Source organism: Lithobates pipiens, unplaced genomic scaffold (assembly GCF_037356315.1).
Source record: "Lithobates pipiens isolate NorthernLeopardFrog02 unplaced genomic scaffold, aLitPip1_a1.2 Scaffold_13, whole genome shotgun sequence".
NCBI lineage: Eukaryota > Metazoa > Chordata > Amphibia > Anura > Ranidae > Lithobates > Lithobates pipiens.
Window position 1 is genome coordinate 175,099,831 of NW_027507718.1, and position 14,499 is coordinate 175,114,329.

At 52.1% G+C, this 14,499-nt stretch overlaps 29 non-coding genes and 30 pseudogenes across 29 annotated transcripts; all 59 read right to left on the bottom strand.

Annotated features, from left to right (window-relative positions):
* Window positions 1–94: 94 nt before the first annotated feature.
* LOC143977321 (5S ribosomal RNA) lies at window positions 95–213 on the bottom strand. The gene has a single exon (XR_013273606.1). It is a non-coding gene; the product is annotated as a 5S ribosomal RNA (ribosomal RNA).
* Window positions 214–322: 109 nt separating this feature from the next.
* Window positions 323–441, bottom strand: LOC143976641 (5S ribosomal RNA). Its single transcript, XR_013272940.1, has one exon. It is a non-coding gene; the product is annotated as a 5S ribosomal RNA (ribosomal RNA).
* A 109-nt stretch (window positions 442–550) lies between these two features.
* Window positions 551–669, bottom strand: LOC143978964 (5S ribosomal RNA; annotated as a pseudogene).
* Window positions 670–778: 109 nt separating this feature from the next.
* LOC143978017 (5S ribosomal RNA) lies at window positions 779–897 on the bottom strand (annotated as a pseudogene).
* Window positions 898–1,006: 109 nt separating this feature from the next.
* Window positions 1,007–1,125, bottom strand: LOC143976872 (5S ribosomal RNA). The gene has a single exon (XR_013273164.1). It is a non-coding gene; the product is annotated as a 5S ribosomal RNA (ribosomal RNA).
* A 108-nt stretch (window positions 1,126–1,233) lies between these two features.
* LOC143979401 (5S ribosomal RNA) lies at window positions 1,234–1,352 on the bottom strand (annotated as a pseudogene).
* A 109-nt stretch (window positions 1,353–1,461) lies between these two features.
* On the bottom strand, window positions 1,462–1,580 carry LOC143977632 (5S ribosomal RNA; annotated as a pseudogene).
* A 109-nt stretch (window positions 1,581–1,689) lies between these two features.
* On the bottom strand, window positions 1,690–1,808 carry LOC143977690 (5S ribosomal RNA; annotated as a pseudogene).
* Window positions 1,809–1,917: 109 nt separating this feature from the next.
* On the bottom strand, window positions 1,918–2,036 carry LOC143979526 (5S ribosomal RNA; annotated as a pseudogene).
* Window positions 2,037–2,145: 109 nt separating this feature from the next.
* Window positions 2,146–2,264, bottom strand: LOC143978862 (5S ribosomal RNA). Its single transcript, XR_013273984.1, has one exon. It is a non-coding gene; the product is annotated as a 5S ribosomal RNA (ribosomal RNA).
* Window positions 2,265–2,373: 109 nt separating this feature from the next.
* LOC143976463 (5S ribosomal RNA) lies at window positions 2,374–2,492 on the bottom strand. The gene has a single exon (XR_013272770.1). It is a non-coding gene; the product is annotated as a 5S ribosomal RNA (ribosomal RNA).
* A 66-nt stretch (window positions 2,493–2,558) lies between these two features.
* Window positions 2,559–2,677, bottom strand: LOC143976612 (5S ribosomal RNA). The gene has a single exon (XR_013272912.1). It is a non-coding gene; the product is annotated as a 5S ribosomal RNA (ribosomal RNA).
* A 109-nt stretch (window positions 2,678–2,786) lies between these two features.
* LOC143977078 (5S ribosomal RNA) lies at window positions 2,787–2,905 on the bottom strand. The gene has a single exon (XR_013273363.1). It is a non-coding gene; the product is annotated as a 5S ribosomal RNA (ribosomal RNA).
* Window positions 2,906–3,014: 109 nt separating this feature from the next.
* Window positions 3,015–3,133, bottom strand: LOC143978308 (5S ribosomal RNA; annotated as a pseudogene).
* A 109-nt stretch (window positions 3,134–3,242) lies between these two features.
* On the bottom strand, window positions 3,243–3,360 carry LOC143979289 (5S ribosomal RNA; annotated as a pseudogene).
* A 108-nt stretch (window positions 3,361–3,468) lies between these two features.
* On the bottom strand, window positions 3,469–3,587 carry LOC143977207 (5S ribosomal RNA). The gene has a single exon (XR_013273490.1). It is a non-coding gene; the product is annotated as a 5S ribosomal RNA (ribosomal RNA).
* Window positions 3,588–3,696: 109 nt separating this feature from the next.
* LOC143979546 (5S ribosomal RNA) lies at window positions 3,697–3,815 on the bottom strand (annotated as a pseudogene).
* A 109-nt stretch (window positions 3,816–3,924) lies between these two features.
* Window positions 3,925–4,043, bottom strand: LOC143978346 (5S ribosomal RNA; annotated as a pseudogene).
* Window positions 4,044–4,152: 109 nt separating this feature from the next.
* Window positions 4,153–4,271, bottom strand: LOC143976440 (5S ribosomal RNA). Its single transcript, XR_013272748.1, has one exon. It is a non-coding gene; the product is annotated as a 5S ribosomal RNA (ribosomal RNA).
* A 109-nt stretch (window positions 4,272–4,380) lies between these two features.
* Window positions 4,381–4,500, bottom strand: LOC143978743 (5S ribosomal RNA; annotated as a pseudogene).
* A 66-nt stretch (window positions 4,501–4,566) lies between these two features.
* On the bottom strand, window positions 4,567–4,685 carry LOC143978330 (5S ribosomal RNA; annotated as a pseudogene).
* A 109-nt stretch (window positions 4,686–4,794) lies between these two features.
* Window positions 4,795–4,913, bottom strand: LOC143977715 (5S ribosomal RNA; annotated as a pseudogene).
* A 109-nt stretch (window positions 4,914–5,022) lies between these two features.
* On the bottom strand, window positions 5,023–5,141 carry LOC143979372 (5S ribosomal RNA; annotated as a pseudogene).
* A 109-nt stretch (window positions 5,142–5,250) lies between these two features.
* LOC143979416 (5S ribosomal RNA) lies at window positions 5,251–5,369 on the bottom strand (annotated as a pseudogene).
* A 109-nt stretch (window positions 5,370–5,478) lies between these two features.
* Window positions 5,479–5,597, bottom strand: LOC143977603 (5S ribosomal RNA; annotated as a pseudogene).
* A 109-nt stretch (window positions 5,598–5,706) lies between these two features.
* On the bottom strand, window positions 5,707–5,825 carry LOC143979335 (5S ribosomal RNA; annotated as a pseudogene).
* A 109-nt stretch (window positions 5,826–5,934) lies between these two features.
* LOC143977322 (5S ribosomal RNA) lies at window positions 5,935–6,053 on the bottom strand. Its single transcript, XR_013273607.1, has one exon. It is a non-coding gene; the product is annotated as a 5S ribosomal RNA (ribosomal RNA).
* Window positions 6,054–6,162: 109 nt separating this feature from the next.
* Window positions 6,163–6,281, bottom strand: LOC143976488 (5S ribosomal RNA). Its single transcript, XR_013272794.1, has one exon. It is a non-coding gene; the product is annotated as a 5S ribosomal RNA (ribosomal RNA).
* A 109-nt stretch (window positions 6,282–6,390) lies between these two features.
* On the bottom strand, window positions 6,391–6,509 carry LOC143978965 (5S ribosomal RNA; annotated as a pseudogene).
* Window positions 6,510–6,618: 109 nt separating this feature from the next.
* On the bottom strand, window positions 6,619–6,737 carry LOC143978018 (5S ribosomal RNA; annotated as a pseudogene).
* A 109-nt stretch (window positions 6,738–6,846) lies between these two features.
* Window positions 6,847–6,965, bottom strand: LOC143976811 (5S ribosomal RNA). The gene has a single exon (XR_013273105.1). It is a non-coding gene; the product is annotated as a 5S ribosomal RNA (ribosomal RNA).
* Window positions 6,966–7,291: 326 nt separating this feature from the next.
* Window positions 7,292–7,410, bottom strand: LOC143976434 (5S ribosomal RNA). The gene has a single exon (XR_013272742.1). It is a non-coding gene; the product is annotated as a 5S ribosomal RNA (ribosomal RNA).
* Window positions 7,411–7,519: 109 nt separating this feature from the next.
* On the bottom strand, window positions 7,520–7,638 carry LOC143978521 (5S ribosomal RNA). Its single transcript, XR_013273951.1, has one exon. It is a non-coding gene; the product is annotated as a 5S ribosomal RNA (ribosomal RNA).
* A 109-nt stretch (window positions 7,639–7,747) lies between these two features.
* LOC143979211 (5S ribosomal RNA) lies at window positions 7,748–7,867 on the bottom strand (annotated as a pseudogene).
* Window positions 7,868–7,976: 109 nt separating this feature from the next.
* Window positions 7,977–8,085, bottom strand: LOC143979812 (5S ribosomal RNA; annotated as a pseudogene).
* Window positions 8,086–8,194: 109 nt separating this feature from the next.
* On the bottom strand, window positions 8,195–8,313 carry LOC143979336 (5S ribosomal RNA; annotated as a pseudogene).
* A 109-nt stretch (window positions 8,314–8,422) lies between these two features.
* LOC143977323 (5S ribosomal RNA) lies at window positions 8,423–8,541 on the bottom strand. Its single transcript, XR_013273608.1, has one exon. It is a non-coding gene; the product is annotated as a 5S ribosomal RNA (ribosomal RNA).
* Window positions 8,542–8,650: 109 nt separating this feature from the next.
* On the bottom strand, window positions 8,651–8,769 carry LOC143976963 (5S ribosomal RNA). The gene has a single exon (XR_013273252.1). It is a non-coding gene; the product is annotated as a 5S ribosomal RNA (ribosomal RNA).
* Window positions 8,770–8,878: 109 nt separating this feature from the next.
* LOC143978780 (5S ribosomal RNA) lies at window positions 8,879–8,997 on the bottom strand (annotated as a pseudogene).
* A 109-nt stretch (window positions 8,998–9,106) lies between these two features.
* LOC143978019 (5S ribosomal RNA) lies at window positions 9,107–9,225 on the bottom strand (annotated as a pseudogene).
* A 109-nt stretch (window positions 9,226–9,334) lies between these two features.
* Window positions 9,335–9,453, bottom strand: LOC143976747 (5S ribosomal RNA). The gene has a single exon (XR_013273043.1). It is a non-coding gene; the product is annotated as a 5S ribosomal RNA (ribosomal RNA).
* Window positions 9,454–9,562: 109 nt separating this feature from the next.
* On the bottom strand, window positions 9,563–9,681 carry LOC143977512 (5S ribosomal RNA). The gene has a single exon (XR_013273788.1). It is a non-coding gene; the product is annotated as a 5S ribosomal RNA (ribosomal RNA).
* Window positions 9,682–9,790: 109 nt separating this feature from the next.
* Window positions 9,791–9,909, bottom strand: LOC143977468 (5S ribosomal RNA). The gene has a single exon (XR_013273744.1). It is a non-coding gene; the product is annotated as a 5S ribosomal RNA (ribosomal RNA).
* Window positions 9,910–10,235: 326 nt separating this feature from the next.
* LOC143976436 (5S ribosomal RNA) lies at window positions 10,236–10,354 on the bottom strand. Its single transcript, XR_013272744.1, has one exon. It is a non-coding gene; the product is annotated as a 5S ribosomal RNA (ribosomal RNA).
* A 109-nt stretch (window positions 10,355–10,463) lies between these two features.
* On the bottom strand, window positions 10,464–10,582 carry LOC143979425 (5S ribosomal RNA). Its single transcript, XR_013274040.1, has one exon. It is a non-coding gene; the product is annotated as a 5S ribosomal RNA (ribosomal RNA).
* Window positions 10,583–10,691: 109 nt separating this feature from the next.
* Window positions 10,692–10,811, bottom strand: LOC143979212 (5S ribosomal RNA; annotated as a pseudogene).
* A 109-nt stretch (window positions 10,812–10,920) lies between these two features.
* On the bottom strand, window positions 10,921–11,039 carry LOC143979305 (5S ribosomal RNA; annotated as a pseudogene).
* A 109-nt stretch (window positions 11,040–11,148) lies between these two features.
* Window positions 11,149–11,267, bottom strand: LOC143978185 (5S ribosomal RNA). The gene has a single exon (XR_013273908.1). It is a non-coding gene; the product is annotated as a 5S ribosomal RNA (ribosomal RNA).
* A 109-nt stretch (window positions 11,268–11,376) lies between these two features.
* Window positions 11,377–11,495, bottom strand: LOC143978556 (5S ribosomal RNA; annotated as a pseudogene).
* A 109-nt stretch (window positions 11,496–11,604) lies between these two features.
* Window positions 11,605–11,723, bottom strand: LOC143978662 (5S ribosomal RNA; annotated as a pseudogene).
* Window positions 11,724–11,832: 109 nt separating this feature from the next.
* On the bottom strand, window positions 11,833–11,951 carry LOC143976842 (5S ribosomal RNA). Its single transcript, XR_013273135.1, has one exon. It is a non-coding gene; the product is annotated as a 5S ribosomal RNA (ribosomal RNA).
* Window positions 11,952–12,060: 109 nt separating this feature from the next.
* On the bottom strand, window positions 12,061–12,179 carry LOC143977046 (5S ribosomal RNA). Its single transcript, XR_013273332.1, has one exon. It is a non-coding gene; the product is annotated as a 5S ribosomal RNA (ribosomal RNA).
* Window positions 12,180–12,288: 109 nt separating this feature from the next.
* Window positions 12,289–12,407, bottom strand: LOC143976338 (5S ribosomal RNA). The gene has a single exon (XR_013272651.1). It is a non-coding gene; the product is annotated as a 5S ribosomal RNA (ribosomal RNA).
* A 109-nt stretch (window positions 12,408–12,516) lies between these two features.
* LOC143977097 (5S ribosomal RNA) lies at window positions 12,517–12,635 on the bottom strand. Its single transcript, XR_013273382.1, has one exon. It is a non-coding gene; the product is annotated as a 5S ribosomal RNA (ribosomal RNA).
* A 326-nt stretch (window positions 12,636–12,961) lies between these two features.
* LOC143977326 (5S ribosomal RNA) lies at window positions 12,962–13,080 on the bottom strand. Its single transcript, XR_013273611.1, has one exon. It is a non-coding gene; the product is annotated as a 5S ribosomal RNA (ribosomal RNA).
* Window positions 13,081–13,189: 109 nt separating this feature from the next.
* LOC143978532 (5S ribosomal RNA) lies at window positions 13,190–13,308 on the bottom strand. The gene has a single exon (XR_013273952.1). It is a non-coding gene; the product is annotated as a 5S ribosomal RNA (ribosomal RNA).
* Window positions 13,309–13,417: 109 nt separating this feature from the next.
* LOC143979304 (5S ribosomal RNA) lies at window positions 13,418–13,536 on the bottom strand (annotated as a pseudogene).
* A 109-nt stretch (window positions 13,537–13,645) lies between these two features.
* Window positions 13,646–13,764, bottom strand: LOC143977004 (5S ribosomal RNA). Its single transcript, XR_013273292.1, has one exon. It is a non-coding gene; the product is annotated as a 5S ribosomal RNA (ribosomal RNA).
* Window positions 13,765–13,873: 109 nt separating this feature from the next.
* Window positions 13,874–13,992, bottom strand: LOC143977707 (5S ribosomal RNA; annotated as a pseudogene).
* Window positions 13,993–14,499: the final 507 nt, after the last annotated feature.

Sequence of the window (14,499 nt, forward strand, 5' to 3'; positions counted from 1 at the left end):
TTACAACTCTCTTGACAAAAGCCAAGGTGGTCACCTCGGGAAATCGAGAGGAAAAATACAGCAGGTCGCCAAAGCCAACAATATAATGGAAAAAAGCCTACGGCACCTGGTATTCCCAGGCGGTCTCCCATCCAGGTACTAACCAGGCCCGACCCTGTTTAGCATACGAGATCAGACGAGATCGAGCGCAGTCAGGGTGATGTGGCCGTAGTCGATCTTGCACCCTACTTACAACTCTCTTGACAAAAGCCAAGGTGGTCACCTCGGGCAAAGGAGAGGAAAAATACAGCAGGTCGCCAAAGCCTACAACATAATGGCAAAAAGCCTACGGCACCTGGTATTCCCAGGCGGTCTCCCATCCAGGTACTAACCAGGCCTGACCCTGCTTAGCATCCGAGATCAGACGAGATCGAGCGTATTCAGGGTGATGTGGCCGTAGGCGATCTTGCACCCTACTTACAATTCTCTTGACAAAAGCCAAGGTGGTCACCTCGGGCAATCATGAGGAAAAATACAGCAGGTCACCAAAGCCAACAACATAATGGAAAAAAGCCTACGGCACATGGTATTCCCAGGCGGTCTCCCATCCAGGTACTAACCAGGCCTGACCCTGCTTAGCATCCAAGGTCAGACGAGATCGAGCGCATTCAGGGTGATGTGGCCGTATGCGATCTTGCACCCTACTTACAACTCTCTTGACAAAAGCCAAGGTGGTCACCTCGGGCAATCGAGAGGAAAAATACAGCAGGTCGCCAAAGCCAACAAGATAATAGAAAAAAGCCTACGGCACCTGGTATTCCCAGGCGGTCTCCCATCCAGGTACTAACCAGGCCAGACCCTGCTTAGCATGCGAGATCAGACGAGATCGAGCGCATTCAGAGTGATGTGGCCATAGGCGATCTTGCCCCCTACTTACAACTCTCTTGACAAAAGCCAAGGTGGTCACCTCGGGCAATAGAGAGGAAAAATACAGCAGGTCGCCAAAGCCAACAACATAATGGAAAAAAGCCTACGGCACCTGGTATTCCCAGGCGGTCTCCCATCCAGGTACTAACCAGGCCCGACCCTGCTTAGCATCTGAGATCAGATGAGATCGAGCGCATTCAGTGTGATATGGCCGTAAGCGATCTTGCACCCTACTTACAACTCTCTTGACAAAAGCCAAGGTGGTCACCTCGGGCAATCGAGAGGAAAAATACAGCAGGTCGCCAAAGCCAACAACATAATGGAAAAAGCCGACGGCACCTGGTATTCCCAGGCGGTCTCCCATCCAGGTACTAACCAGGCCCGCCCCTGCTTAGCATCCGAGATGAGACGAAATCAAGCGCATCCAGGGTGATGTGGCCGTAAGGGATCTTGCACTCTACTTACAACTCTCTTGACAAAAGCCAAGGTGGTCACCTCGGGCAATAGAGAGGAAAAATACAGCAGGTCGCCAAAGCCAACAACATAATGGAAAAAAGCCTACGGCACCTGGTATTCCCAGGCGGTTTCCCATCCAGGTACTAACCAGGCCCGATCCTGCTTAGCATCCGAGATCAGACGAGATCGAGCGCATTTAGGGTGATGTGGCCGTAGGCAATCTTGCACCCTACTTACAACTCTCTTGACTAAAGCCAAGGTGGTCACCTTGGGCAATCGAGAGGAAAAATACAGCAGGTCGCCAAAGCCAACAACATAATGGAAAAAAGCCTATGGCACCTGGCATTCCCAGGCGGTCTCCCATCCAGGTACTAACCAGGCCCGACCCTGCTTAGCATCTGAGATCAGACGAGATCGAGCGCATTCAGGGTGATGTGGCCGTAGGCGATCTTGCACCCTACTTACAACTCTCTTGACTAAAGCCAAGGTGGTCACCTCGGGCAATCGAGAGGAAAAATACAGCAGGTCGCCAAAGCCAACAACATAATGGAAAAAAGCCTACGGCACCTGGTATTCCCAGGCGGTCTCCCATCCAGGTACTAACCAGGCCCGACTCTTCTTAGCATCTGAGATCAGACGAGAGCGAGCGCATTCAGGGTAATGTGGCCCTAGGCGATCTTGCACCCTACTTACAACTCTCTTGACAAAAGCCAAGGTGGTCACCTCGGGCAATCGAAAGGAAAAATACAGCAGGTCGCCAAAGCCAACAACATAATGGAAAAAAGCCTACGGCACCTGGTATTCCCAGGCGGTCTCCCATCCAGGTACTAACCAGGCTCGACCCTGCTTAGCATCCGAGATCAGACGAGATCGAGCGCATTCAGGGTGATGTGGCCGTAGGCGATCTTGCACTCTACTTACAACTCTCTTGACAAAAGCCAAGGTGGTCACCTCGGGCAATCGAGAGGAAAAATACAGCAGGTCGCCAAAGCCAACAACATAATGGAAAAAAGCCTACGGCACCAGGTATTCCCAGGCGGTCTCCCATCCAGGTACTAACCAGGCCCGACCCTGCTTAGCATCCGAGATCAGATGAGATCGAGCGCATTCAGGGTAATGTGGCCGTAGGTGATCACCTTGGGCAATCGAGAGGAAAAATACAGCAGGTCGCCAAAGCCAACAACATAATGGAAAAAAGCCTACGGCACCTGGTATTCCCAGGCGGTCTCCCATCCAGGTACTAACCAGGCCCGACCCTGCCTAGCATCCGAGATCAGACGAGATCGAGCGCATTCAGGGTGATGTGGCCGTAGGCAATCTTGCACTCTACTTACAACTCTCTTGACAAAAGCCAAGGTGGTCACCTCGTGCAATCGAGAGGAAAAATACAGCAGGTCGCCAAAGCCAACAACATAATGGAAAAAAGCCTACGGCACCTGGTATTCCCAGGCGGTCTCCCATCCAGGTACTAAACAGGCCCGACCCTGCTTAGCATCCGAGATCAGACGAGATCAAGCGCATTCAGGGTGATGTTGCCGTAGGCGATCTTGCGCCCTACTTACAACTCTCTTGACAAAAGCCAAGGTGGTCACCTCGGGCAATCGAGAGGAAAAATACAGCAGGTCGCCAAAGCCAACAACATAATGGAACAAAGCCTACGGCACCTGGTATTCCCAGGCGGTCTCCCATGCAGGTACTAACCAAGCCCGACCCTGCTTAGCATCCGAGATCAGTTGAGATCGAGCGCATTCAGTGTGATGTGGCCGTAAGCGATCTTGCACCCTACTTACAACTCTCTTGACAAAAGCCAAGGTGGTCACCTCGGGCAATCGAGAGGAAAAATACAGCAGGTCGCCAAAGCCAACAACATGATGGAAAAAAGCCTAGGCACCTGGTATTCCCAGGCGGTCTCCCATCCAGGTACTAACAAGGCCCGAACCTGCTTAGCATCCGAGATCAGATGAGATCGAGCGCATTCAGGGTGATGTGGCCGTAAGCGATCTTGCACCCTACTTACAACTCTCTTGACAAAAGCCAAGGTAGTCACCTCGGGCAATCAAGAGGAAAAATACAGCAGGTCGCCAAAGCCAACAACATAATGGAAAAAGCCTACGGCACCTGGCATTCCCAGGCGGTCTCCCATCCAGGTACTAACCAGGCCCAACCCTGCTTAGCATCTGAGATCAGACGAAATCGAGCGCATTCAGGGTGATGTGGCCGTAGGCGATCTTGCACCCTACTTACAACTCTCTTGACTAAAGCCAAGGTGGTCACCTCGGGCAATCGAGAGGAAAAATACAGCAGGTCGCCAAAGCCAACAACATAATGGAAAAAAGCCAACGGCACCTGGTATTCCCAGGCGGTCTCCCATCCAGGTACTAACCAGGCCTGACTCTGCTTAGCATCTGAGATCAGACGAGAGCGAGCGCATTCAGGGTGATGTGGCCCTAGGCGATCTTGCACCCTACTTACAACTCTCTTGACAAAAGCCAAGGTGGTCACCTCGGGCAATCGAGAGGAAAAATACAGCAGGTCGCCAAAGCCAACAACATAATGGAAAAAAGCCTACAGCACCTGGTATTCCCAGGCGGTCTCCCATGCAAGTACTAACCAGGCCCAACCCTGCTTAGCATCCGAGATCATACGAGATTGCGCGCTTTTAGGGTGATGTGGCCGTAGGCTATCTTGCACCCTACTTACAACTCTCTTGACAAAAGCCAAGGTGGTCACCTCGGGCAATCGAGAGGAAAAATACAGCAGGTCGCCAAAGCCAACAACATAATGGAAAAAAGCCTACGGCACCTGGTATTCCCAGGCGGTCTCCCATCCAGGTACTAACCAGGCCCGACCCTGCTTAGCATCCGAGATCAGACGAGATCAAGCGCATTCAGGGTGATGTGGCCGTAAGCGATCTTGCACCCTACTTACAACTCTCTTGACAAAAGCCAAGGTGGTCACCTCGGGCAATCGAGAGGAAAAATACAGCAGGTCGCCAAAGCCAACAACATAATGAAAAAATGCCTATGGCATCTGGTATTCCCAGGCGGTCTCCCATCCAGGTACTAACCAGGGCCCGACCCTGCTTAGCATTCGAGATCAGATGAGATCGAGCGCATTCAGGGTGATGTGGCCGTAGGTGATCACCTTGGGCAATCGAGAGGAAAAATACAGCAGGTCGCCAAAGCCAACAACATAATGGAAAAAAGCCTACGGCACCTGGTAATCCCAGGCGGTCTCCCATGCAGGTACTAACCAGGCCCGACCCTGCCTAGCATCCGAGATCAGACGAGATCGAGCGCATTCAGGGTGATGTGGCCGTAGGCGATCTTGCACTCTACTTACAACTCTCTTGACAAAAGCCAAGGTGGTCACCTCGGGCAATCGAGAGGAAAAATACAGCAGGTCGCCAAAGCCAACAACATAATGGAAAAAAGCCTACGGCACCTGGTATTCCCAGGCGGTCTCCCATCCAGGTACTAAACAGGCCCGACCCTGCTTAGCATCCGAGATCAGACGAGATCAAGCGCATTCAGGGTGATGTTGCCGTAGGTGATCTTGCGCCCTACTTACAACTCTCTTGACAAAAGCCAAGGTGGTCACCTCGGGCAATCGAGAGGAAAAATACAGCAGGTCGCCAAAGCCAACAACATAATGGAACAAAGCCTACGGCACCTGGTATTCCCAGGCGGTCTCCCATCCAGGTACTAACCAGGCCCGACCCTGCTTAGAATCTGAGATCAGACGAGATCGAGCGCATTCTGGGTGATGTGGCAGTAGGTGATCTTGCACCCTACTTACAACTCTCTTGACAAAAGCCAAGGTGGTCACCTCGGGCAATCGAGAGGAAAAATACAGCAGGTCGCCAAAGCCAACAACATAATGGAAAGAAGCCGAAGGCACCTGGTGTTCCCAGGCGGTCTCCCATCCAGGTACTAAACAGGCCCGACCCTGCTGAGCATCCGAGATCAGACGAGACCAAGCGCATTCAGGGTGATGTGGCCGTAGGCAATCTTGCTCCCTACTTACAACTCTCTTGACAGAAGCCAAGGTGGTCACCTCGGGCAATCAAGAGGAAAAATACAGCAGGTCGCCAAAGCCAACAACATAATGGAATAAAGCCTACGGCACCTGGTATTCCCAGGCGGTCTCCCATCCAGGTACTAACCAGGCCCAGCCCTGCTTAGCATCTGATATCAGACGAGATCAAACGCATTCAGGGTGATGTGGCCATAGGCAATCTTGCTCCCTACTTACAACTCTCTTGACAAAAGCCAAGGTGGTCACCTCGGGGAATCTAGAGGAAAAATACAGCAGGTCGCCAAAGCCAACAACATAATGGAAAAAAGCCTACGGCACCTGGTATTTCCAGGCGGTCTCCCATCCAGGTAATAACCAGGCCTGACCCTGCTTAGCATCCGAGATCAGACAAGATCGAGCGCATTCAGTGTGATGTGGCCGTAGGCGATCTTGCATCCTACTTACAACTCTCTTGACAAAAGCCAAGGTGGTCACCTCGGGAAATCGAGAGGAAAAATACAGCAGGTCGCCAAAGCCAACAATATAATGGAAAAAAGCCTACGGCACCTGGTATTCCCAGGCGGTCTCCCATCCAGGTACTAACCAGGCCCGACCCTGTTTAGCATACGAGATCAGACGAGATCGAGCGCAGTCAGGGTGATGTGGCCGTAGTCGATCTTGCACCCTACTTACAACTCTCTTGACAAAAGCCAAGGTGGTCACCTCGGGCAAAGGAGAGGAAAAATACAGCAGGTCGCCAAAGCCTACAACATAATGGCAAAAAGCCTACGGCACCTGGTATTCCCAGGCGGTCTCCCATCCAGGTACTAACCAGGCCTGACCCTGCTTAGCATCCGAGATCAGACGAGATCGAGCGCATTCAGGGTGATGTGGCCGTAGGCGATCTTGCACCCTACTTACAATTCTCTTGACAAAAGCCAAGGTGGTCACCTCGGGCAATCATGAGGAAAAATACAGCAGGTCACCAAAGCCAACAACATAATGGAAAAAAGCCTACGGCACATGGTATTCCCAGGCGGTCTCCCATCCAGGTACTAACCAGGCCTGACCCTGCTTAGCATCCAAGGTCAGACGAGATCGAGCGCATTCAGGGTGATGTGGCCGTATGCGATCTTGCACCCTACTTACAACTCTCTTGACAAAAGCCAAGGTGGTCACCTCGGGCAATCGAGAGGAAAAATACAGCAGGTCGCCAAAGCCAACAAGATAATGGAAAAAAGCCTACGGCACCTGGTATTCCCAGGCGGTCTCCCATCCAGGTACTAACCAGGCCAGACCCTGCTTAGCATGCGAGATCAGACGAGATCGAGCGCATTCAGAGTGATGTGGCCATAGGCGATCTTGCCCCCTACTTACAACTCTCTTGACAAAAGCCAAGGTGGTCACCTCGGGCAATAGAGAGGAAAAATACAGCAGGTCGCCAAAGCCAACAACATAATGGAAAAAAGCCTACGGCACCTGGTATTCCCAGGCGGTCTCCCATCCAGGTACTAACCAGGCCCGACCCTGCTTAGCATCTGAGATCAGACGAGATCGAGCGCATTCAGGGTGATGTGGCCATAGGCAATATTGCACCCTACTTACAACTCTCTTGACAAAAGCCAAGGTGGTCACCTCGGGCAATCGAGAGGAAAAATACAGCAGGTCGCCAAAGCCAACAACATGATGGAAAAAAGCCTACGGCACCCGGTATTCTCAGGCGGTCTCCCATCCAGGTCCTACCCTGCTTAGCATCCGAGATCAGACGAGATCGAGCGCATTCAGGGTGATGTGGCCATAGGCGATCTTGCACCCTACTTACAACTATCTTGACAAAAGCCAAGGTGGTCACCTGGCGCAATCGAGAGGAAAAATACAGCATATCGCCAAAGCCAACAACATAATGGAGAAAAGCCTACGGCACCTGGTATTCACAGGCGGTCTCCCATCCAGGTACTAACCAGGCCCGACCCTGCTTAGCATCCAAGATCAGACGAGATCGAGCGCATTCAGGGTGATATGGCCGTAGGCGATCTTGCACCCTACTTACAACTCTCTTGACAAAAGCCAAGGTGGTCACCTCGGGCAATCGAGAGGAAAAATACAGCAGGTCGCCAAAGCCAACAACATAATGGAAAAAAGCCTACGGCACCTGGTATTCCCAGGCGGTCTCCCATCCAGGTACTAACCAGGCCCGACCCTGCTTAGCATCCGAGATCAGACGAGATCGAGCGCATTCAGGGTGATGTGGCCATAGGCGATCTTGCACCCTACTTACAACTCTCTTGACAAAAGCCAAGGTGGTCACCTCGGGCAATCGAGAGGAAAAATACAGCAGGTCGCCAAAGCCAACAACATAATGGAAAAATCCCTACGGCACCTAGTATTCTCAGGCGGTCTCCCATCCAGGTACTAACCAGGCCCGACCCTACTTAGCATCCAGAGATCAGACGAGATCGAGCGCATTCAGGGTGATGTGGCCGTAGGAGATCTTGTACCCTACTTACAACTCTCTTGACAAAAGCCAAGGTGGTCTGCTTGGGCAATCGAGAGGAAAAATACAGCAGGTCGCCAAAGCCAACAACATAATGGAAAAAAGCCTACGGCACCTGGTATTCCCAGTCGGTCTCCCATCCAGGTACTAACCAGGCCCGACCCTGCGTAGCATCCGAGATCAAGCGCATTCAGGGTGATGTGGCAGTAGGCAATCTTGCACCCTACTTACAACTCTCTTGACAAAAGCCAAGGTGGTCACCTCGGGGAATCTAGAGGAAAAATACAGCAGGTCGCCAAAGCCAACAACATAATGGAAAAAAGCCTACGGCACCTGGTATTTCCAGGCGGTCTCCCATCCAGGTAATAACCAGGCCTGACCCTGCTTAGCATCCGAGATCAGACAAGATCGAGCGCATTCAGTGTGATGTGGCCGTAGGCGATCTTGCATCCTACTTACAACTCTCTTGACAAAAGCCAAGGTGGTCACCTCGGGAAATCGAGAGGAAAAATACAGCAGGTCGCCAAAGCCAACAATATAATGGAAAAAAGCCTACGGCACCTGGTATTCCCAGGCGGTCTCCCATCCAGGTACTAACCAGGCCCGACCCTGTTTAGCATACGAGATCAGACGAGATCGAGCGCAGTCAGGGTGATGTGGCCGTAGTCGATCTTGCACCCTACTTACAACTCTCTTGACAAAAGCCAAGGTGGTCACCTCGGGCAAAGGAGAGGAAAAATACAGCAGGTCGCCAAAGCCTACAACATAATGGCAAAAAGCCTACGGCACCTGGTATTCCCAGGCGGTCTCCCATCCAGGTACTAACCTGGCCTGACCCTGCTTAGCATCCGAGATCAGACGAGATCGAGCGCATTCAGGGTGATGTGGCCGTAGGTGATCTTGCACCCTACTTACAAATCTCTTGACAAAAGCCAAGGTGGTCACCTCGGGCAATCATGAGGAAAAATACAGCAGGTCACCAAAGCCAACAACATAATGGAAAAAAGCCTACGGCACATGGTATTCCCAGGCGGTCTCCCATCCAGGTACTAACCAGGCCTGACCCTGCTTAGCATCCAAGATCAGACGAGATCGAGCGCATTCAGGGTGATGTGGCCGTATGCGATCTTGCACCCTACTTACAACTCTCTTGACAAAAGCCAAGGTGGTCACCTCGGGCAATCGAGAGGAAAAATACAGCAGGTCGCCAAAGCCAACAAGATAATGGAAAAAAGCCTACGGCACCTGGTATTCCCAGGCGGTCTCCCATCCAGGTACTAACCAGGCCAGACCCTGCTTAGCATGCGAGATCAGACGAGATCGAGCGCATTCAGAGTGATGTGGCCATAGGCGATCTTGCCCCCTACTTACAACTCTCTTGACAAAAGCCAAGGTGGTCACCTCGGGCAATCGAGAGGAAAAATATAGCAGGTCGCCAAAGCCAACAAGATAATGGAAAAAAGCCTACGGCACCTGGTATTCCCAGGCGGTCTCCCATCCAGGTACTAACCAGGCCCGACCCTGCTTAGCATCCGAGATCAGACGAGATCGAGTGCATTCAGGGTGATGTGGCCATAGGCAATATTGCACCCTACTTACAACTCTCTTGACAAAAGCCAAGGTGGTCACCTCGGGCAATCAAGAGGAAAAATACAGCAGGTCGCCAAAGCCAACAACATAATGGAATAAAGCCTACGGCACCTGGTATTCCCAGGCGGTCTCCCATCCAGGTACTAACCAGGCCCGGCCCTGCTTAGCATCCGATATCAGACGAGATCAAGCGCATTCAGGGTGATGTGGCCATAGGCAATCTTGCACCCTACTTACAACTCTCTTGACAAAAGCCAAGGTGGTCACCTCGGGCAATCAAGAGGAAAAATACAGCAGGTCGCCAAAGCCAACAACATAATGGAAAAAAGCCTAAGGCACCTGGTATTCCCAGGCGGTCTCCCATCCAGGTACTAACCAGGCCCGACCCTGCTTAGCATCTGAGATCAGACGAGATCGAGCGCATTCAGGGTGATGTGGCCATAGGCAATTTTGCACCCTACTTACAACTCTCTTGACAAAAGCCAAGGTGGTCACCTCGGGCAATCGAGAGGAAAAATACAGCAGGTCGCCAAAGCCAACAACATGATGGAAAAAAGCCTACGGCACCCGGTATTCTCAGGCGGTCTCCCATCCAGGTCCTACCCTGCTTAGCATCCGAGATCAGACGAGATCGAGCGCATTCAGGGTGATGTGGCCATAGGCGATCTTGCACCCTACTTACAACTATCTTGACAAAAGCCAAGGTGGTCACCTGGCGCAATCGAGAGGAAAAATACAGCATATCGCCAAAGCCAACAACATAATGGAGAAAAGCCTACGGCACCTGGTATTCACAGGCGGTCTCCCATCCAGGTACTAACCAGGCCCGACCCTGCTTAGCATCCAAGATCAGACGAGATCGAGCGCATTCAGGGTGATATGGCCGTAGGCGATCTTGCACCCTACTTACAACTCTCTTGACAAAAGCCAAGGTGGTCACCTCGGGCAAACGAGAGGAAAAATACAGCAGGTCGCCAAAGCCAACAACATAATGGAAAAAAGCCTACGGCACCTGGTATTCCCAGGCGGTCTCCCATCCAGGTACTAACCAGGCCCGACCCTGCTTAGCATCCGAGATCAGACGAGATCGAGCGCATTCAGGGTGATCTGGCCATAGGCGATCTTGCACCCTACTTACAACTCTCTTGACAAAAGCCAAGGTGGTCACCTCGGGCAATCGAGAGGAAAAATACAGCAGGTCGCCAAAGCCAACAACATAATGGAAAAATCCCTACGGCACCTAGTATTCTCAGGCGGTCTCCCATCCAGGTACTAACCAGGCCCGACCCTACTTAGCATCCAGAGATCAGACGAGATCGAGCGCATTCAGGGTGATGTGGCCGTAGGAGATCTTGTACCCTACTTACAACTCTCTTGACAAAAGCCAAGGTGGTCAGCATGGGCAATCGAGAGGAAAAATACAGCAGGTCGCCAAAGCCAACAACATAATGGAAAAAAGCCTAAGGCACCTGGTATTCCCAGTCGGTCTCCCATCCAGGTACTAACCAGGCCCGACCCTGCGTAGCATCCGAGATCAGACGAGATCAAGCGCATTCAGGGTGATGTGGCAGTAGGCAATCAAGCACCCTACTTACAACTCTCTTGACAAAAGCCAAGGTGGTCACCTCGGGCAATCGAGAGGAAAAATACAGCAGGTCGCCAAAGCCAACAACATAATGGAAAAAAGCCTACGGCACCTAGTATTCCCAGGCGGTCTCCCATCCAGGTACTAACCAGGCCCGACCCTGCTTAGCATCCGAGATCAGACGAGATCGAGTGCATTCAGGGTGATGTGGCCGTAGGCGATCTTGCACCCTACTTACAACTCTCTTGACAAAAGCCAAGGTGGTCACCTCGGGCAATCGAGAGGAAAAATACAGCAGGTCGCCAAAGCCAACAACATAATGGAAAAAAGCCTACGGCACCTAGTATTCCCAGGCAGTCTCCCATCCAGGTACTAACCAGGCCCGACCCTGCTTAGTATCCGAGATCAGACAAGATCGAGCGCATTCAGGGTGATGTGGCCGTAGGCGATCTTGCACCCTACTTACAACTCTCTTGACAAAAGCCAAGGTGGTCAGCTTGGGCAATCGAGAGGAAAAATACAGCAGGTCGCCAAAGCCAACAACATAATGGAAAAAAGCCTACGGCACCTGGTATTCCCAGTCGGTCTCCCATCCAGGTACTAACCAGGCCCGACCCTGCGTAGCATCCGAGATCAGACGAGATCAAGCGCATTCAGGGTGATGTGGCAGTAGGCAATCTTGCACCCTACTTACAACTCTCTTGACAAAAGCCAAGGTGGTCACCTCGGGCAATCGAGAGGAAAAATACAGCAGGTCGCCAAAGCCAACAACATAATGGAAAAAAGCCTACGGCACCTGGTATTCCCAGGCGGTCTCCCATCCAGGTACTAACCAGGCCCGACCCTGCTTAGCATCCAAGATCAGACGAGATTGAGCGCATTAAGGGTGATGTGGCCGCAGGCAATTTTGCACCCTACTTACAACTCTCTTGACAAAAGCCAAGGTGGTCACCTCGGGCAATAGAGAGGAAAAATACAGCAGGTCGCCAAAGCCAACAACATAATGGAAAAAAGCCTACGGCACCTGGTATTCCCAGGCGGTCTCCCATCCAGGTACTAACCAGGCCCGGCCCTGCTTAGCATCCGAGATCATACGAGATCAAGCGCATTCAGGGTGATGTGGCCATAGGCGAGCTTGCACCCTACTTACAACTCTCTTGACAAAAGCCAAGGTGGTCACCTCGGGCAATCGAGAGGAAAAATACAGCAGGTCGCCAAAGCCAACAACGTAATGGAAAAAAGCCTACGGCACCTGGTATTCCCAGGCGGTCTCCCATCCAGGTACTAACCAGGCCCGACCCTGCTTAGCATCCGAGATCAGACGAGATCGAGTGCATTCAGGGTGATGTGGCCTTAGGCGATCTTGCACCCTACTTACAACTCTCTTGACAAAAGCCAAGGTGGTCACCTCGGGCAATCGAGAGGAAAAATACAGCAGGTCGCCAAAGCCAACAACATAATGGAAAAAAGCCTACGGCACCTAGTATTCCCAGGCGGTCTCCCATCCAGGTACTAACCAGGCCCGACCCTGCTTAGCATCCGAGATCAGACGAGATCGAGCGCATTCAGGGTGATGTGGCCATAGGTGATCTTGCACCCTACTTACAACTCTCTTGACAAAAGCCAAGGTGGTCACCTCGGGCAATCGAGAGGAAAAATACAGCAGGTCGCCAAAGCCAACAACATGATGGAAAAAAGCCTACGGCACCCGGTATTCTCAGGCGGTTTCCCATCCAGGTCCTACCCTGCTTAGCATCCGAGATCAGACGAGATCGAGCGCATTCAGGGTGATGTGGCCATAGGCGATCTTGCACCCTACTTACAACTATCTTGACAAAAGCCAAGGTGGTCACCTGGCGCAATCGAGAGGAAAAATACAGCATATCGCCAAAGCCAACAACATAATGGAAAAAAGCCTACGGCACCTGGTATTCGCAGGCGGTCTCCCATCCAGGTACTAACCAGGCCCGACCCTGCTTAGCATCTGAGATCAGACGAGATCGAGCGCATTCAGGGTGATGTGGCCGTAGGCGATCTTGCACCCTACTTACAACTCTCTTGACAAAAGCCAAGGTGGTCACCTCGGGCAATCGAGAGGAAAAATACAGCAGGTCGCCAAAGCCAACAACATAATGGAAAAAAGCCTACGGCACCTGGTATTCCCAGGCGGTCTCCCATCCAGGTACTAACCAGGCCCGACCCTGCTTAGCATCCGAGATCAGACGAGATCGAGCGCATTCAGGGTGATGTGGCCATAGGCGATCTTGCACCCTACTTACAACTCTCTTGACAAAAGCCAAGGTGGTCACCTCGGGCAATCGAGAGGAAAAATACAGCAGGTCGCCAAAGCCAACAACATAATGGAAAAATCCCTACGGCACCTAGTATTCCCAGGCGGTCTCCCACCCAGGTACTAACCAGGCACGACCCTGCTTAGCATCGGAGATCAGATGAGATTGAGCGCATTCAGGGTGATGTGGCCGTAGACGATCTTGCACCCTACTTACAACTCTCTTGACAAAAGCCAAGGTGGTCACCTCAGGCAATCGAGAGGAAAAATACAGCAGGTCGCCAAAGCCAACAACATAATGTAAAAAAGCCTACGGCACCTAGGATTCTCAGGCGGTCTCCCATCCAGGTACTAACCAGGCCCGACCCTGCTTAGCATCCGAGATCAGACGAGATCGAGCGCATTCAGGGTGATGTGGCCGTAGGCGATCTTGCACGCTACTTACAACTCTCTTGACAAAAGCCAAGGTGGTCACCTCGGGCAATCGAGAGGAAAAATACAGCAGGTCGCCAAAGCCAACAACATAACGGAAAAAAGCCTACGGCACCTGGTATTCCCAGGCGGTCTCCCATCCAGGTACTGGCCAGGCCCAACCCTGCTTAGCATCCGAGATCAGACGAGATCGAGCGCATTCAGGGTGATGTGGCCGCATTCGATCTTGCACCCTACTTACAACTCTCTTGACAAAAGCCAAGGTGGTCACCTCGGGCAATGGAGAGGAAAAATACAGCAGGTCGCCAAAGCCAACAACATAATGGAAAAAAGCCTACGGCACCTGGTATTCCCAGGCGGTCTCCCATCCAGGTACGACCCTGCTTAGCATCCGAGATCAGACGAGATCGAGCGCATTCAGGGTGATGTGGCCGTAGGCGATCTTGCACACTACTTACAACTCTCTTGACAAAAGCCAAGGTGGTCACCTCGGGCAATCGAGAGGAAAAATACAGCAGGTCGCCAAAGCCAACAACATAATGGAAAAAAGCCTACGGCACCTGGTATTCCCAGGCGGTCTCCCATCCAGGCTCGACCCTGCTTAGCATTCCGAGATCAGACGAGATCGAGCGCATTCAGGGTGATGTGGCCGTAGGCGATCTTGCACGCTACTTACAACTCTCTTGACAAAAGCCAAGGTGGTCACCTCGGGCAATCGAGAGGAAAAAT